Below are 3173 nucleotides of genomic sequence, written 5' to 3' on the forward strand. Positions count from 1 at the left end.
CCTCCCACTCTCCCCATCCCACCCCTCCAGGCCGTCCCAAAGCCCCGAGCTAACATCCCTGTGCCCTGCGGCTGCTTCCCCCCAGCCATCTACCTTACTACGTTTGTTAGTGTGTACATGTCCATGACTCTCTCTCGCCCTGTCAAAACTCACCCTTCCCCCTCCCCATATCCTTAAGTCCGTTCTCCAGTAGGTCTGCGCCTCTATTCCTGTCTTATCCCTAGGTTCTTCATGACATTTTTTTTCCTTAAATTCCATATATATGTGTTAGCATACGGTATTTGTCTTTTTCTTTCTGACTTACTTCATGCTTTTTAAATTAAAAACATACCTTAGGGATCTTCCCAAATCATCATCTATAGAGTGATTCTTCATTCTTCTAATGGCTGCCTCTTAAACTATTCTGTGTATGTACCAAGAGTAATGTAATTCCTTACTGGATGACATTTTTCTTCCAGTTTTCTGGTTATTCTATGAACATCCTTGCATATATGTCTTTGCACACATGTGTGAGAAGCTATCCAAGTCAGGGCCCACTTATTTACCTAACTCCTTTGGGGGTGTCATTCACACCATAATCTATGGGAATGGAAATGCCTGAAGTTGGGCCGTGTGTTAGCCTGCAAGGCTGTTCTCAGTGGCTGTGAGTGAGATACTTTCCCAGAGATGAAATGCTAGTTCTAAAGTTAGAGTATGTAAAACATGAATCTGTATTCATTTACAGTGTCATTAACAGTGAGTGCTTGTGATGACCTGTTTTCTGCATGGCTTCTAAAATGTGCAACACACAATCCTACAGAAACAGTTGCTCCTGGAGTTGTGCAACACGTGAAATATGGTGGCCCTGATTTCTCAAAACTCTATAACCAGACTGATTTAAGTAAGACTATTAAGTAAAAAGTAGTATTCTCTTAAAATTTGCACTTATGTAATTACAAAGGTGTTTGAGCATGTTTTATATATTTATTATCTATTTATAGGTATGTGTGTGTCTGTGTGTAACCTCTTTGTTCATACTATTTGCCTATTTTTTTTTTATCAGGGGAGGGCGCGAACGCAGTCCCCCACTACCACAAATTATGCAGTCGAGTTTCCCCCATTTGGGGAAATCGCAGGGGTCAGCACATCCGGAGTGCAATGGATAAGCCTTGCCCTGAGAAAACCGCCTTCGTGATCATGGTATCTCCCCTGCCAGGTAAGTATTATTTGCCTATTTCTTTTCTTGAGGGATTATAGGTCAAGACTTTTATTAAAGACTTAAAGATGAAAAATAATTTATTTCAAATGTGCTGGATATAATTTTTCAGTGTCATTCTATTGACCACTAAAAATTTAATACAGTTTGAGTTGCATGTCTTTTGTATAAATACCATTTCCATTATATGGTAATAGAAATATCCCGTGTTTCCTTTTTAATCCTTTTTAGCCTTTAGTAATTTAAGGAGTGTGTTCAATATTGATATCCAATTTTGTTTTCTTTTTTCTCCAAATGGTTTATTATTTTCTGACACCATTCACTTAATAACACACATTTTCTTACTGACTGGAAGTGTACATTTATTGTATGCTGAATTCCCATGTATATTTTAGTTGGTAACACCTTTATAACTGAGCCAAAAGAAGAGCAGAGTTATACAAAATATGATGGAGGAAAAATAATGGATTCCATTTGGGATATGTTCATATGAGTTATATTTAGGACAAACAGGTAAAGAGGTCCATTCAGTACTCAGGATTTCTGTGTTTAGCCTCATTTTAAATCAAGCCCTCATAGATATTTAGTTGCCATTACATAATCTTGGCCAAGCCAGATTTCCCCAAATATTTTGTCTTCAGTTTCATCATGGTCTGTCTCTTATGGCAGGGGCTTTAAGTCTTGGCACTATCACAATTAAAAAAATTAAAATAGTTCTAATTCCAACTGAGGTGACAGGTAATTCATCCCTGACTTTTTGTACTTTGATTTTGTGTAAAGAGAATGTGTAAAGGAATGTGCCTTTTATGAATGGACAGTTCTGGTACCTTGGTTATTAATAATATAGCTTTATTTAATGGTAAAATAGTTTCATTATATGTGAAGTCTTAACTTGTTCCATGTAAATAACAGTTCTAGGAGGAAGCTCCCTGTGGAGAATCTATGTAAGCAGTCATCTTTTTTATAAAACCGTATTAATTTTCAGAGTTCAAAGACTTGGTTTTAACAAATTTGTTCTTATAAAGTTAGCAATGAGAGTGACCTTAGGAAAAAACATTAGGAATGTCACTTCAGCCAAGAATCCTATTGGAGAAAATATTCCCTGAAGAAACCAAAGCAGTTATTAACTGTCTACTTCTAATTTAACCTTGGACTGAGTGAGAACATTGGATGATTGCCATCCTCTGAAGCCTTATCATTTTTAGTTAACGTTTAGCTAAATCTTTCTTTTGTATTTCCCTTGTCCATTATGAAGTAAAATCTAATATCCAGCCAGTTCGTTTCTAAATTCTAATTAGGTTACCGCCTGTCCTTATCACATTTACATGAGACATTTTGGAATGGGTGTTACATATTGGGCCAATTTGTGTGAGGTATGATAGTATGCGACAATCAAGATGTATAGTGTTGCTAGGTTATAATTTTTACTTCTCAATTTTTCTAGGCATCTAGATTTTATGGGTGAATTTTAGATTCAGCCGGGAGGGATCCTAATGCTTAAAAATTATTTGGACCTAAGTATAATAGAATGGTATGGTATGAATTACGGACAAAACTCTCATTCAGTGTCCAAAAGGCTGGTCCCTTGGCAAAATATTAGAAAGTTAAGAATAAACTCAGAATGAAACATGCTTAGGCCATTTTTTCAAGGCATTGACAAAAGAAAATATTTTAAGCAGGAAAATGGTTTTAGAGACTCAGACACAAAATTCTAAAATTAAGTATTAATTGTGAAATTGGCACACACAGCCTTGGTCATAATTGGATTTATAGATTTGTAACTTACACTGGGTCTTCCTTCTTGGATATATTTTATACAGCCCCACACAATGCTAACTGAACACCTCCCCATTGACACGTCAGGCCAGGGAGAGCCTCTGTGAAAATCTTTAAGAACAATGTTAAGTAATGCGGCCTTGACTTGTGTTGCTAGAATTTAGCAGCTGCTGCCAACAGAGTGAATGGACCAGTAGTCCAT

General features: G+C 36.7%; 1 non-coding gene across 1 annotated transcript; it reads right to left on the reverse strand.

Moving 5' to 3' along the window:
• Positions 1-1039: 1039 nt before the first annotated feature.
• Positions 1040-1203, reverse strand: LOC116757254. The gene has a single exon (XR_004350901.1). It is a non-coding gene; the product is annotated as a U1 spliceosomal RNA (small nuclear RNA).
• Positions 1204-3173: the final 1970 nt, after the last annotated feature.

The sequence above is a fragment of the Phocoena sinus genome, chromosome 7 (genome assembly GCF_008692025.1).
Source record: "Phocoena sinus isolate mPhoSin1 chromosome 7, mPhoSin1.pri, whole genome shotgun sequence".
In the NCBI taxonomy this organism is placed as follows: Eukaryota; Metazoa; Chordata; class Mammalia; order Artiodactyla; family Phocoenidae; genus Phocoena; species Phocoena sinus.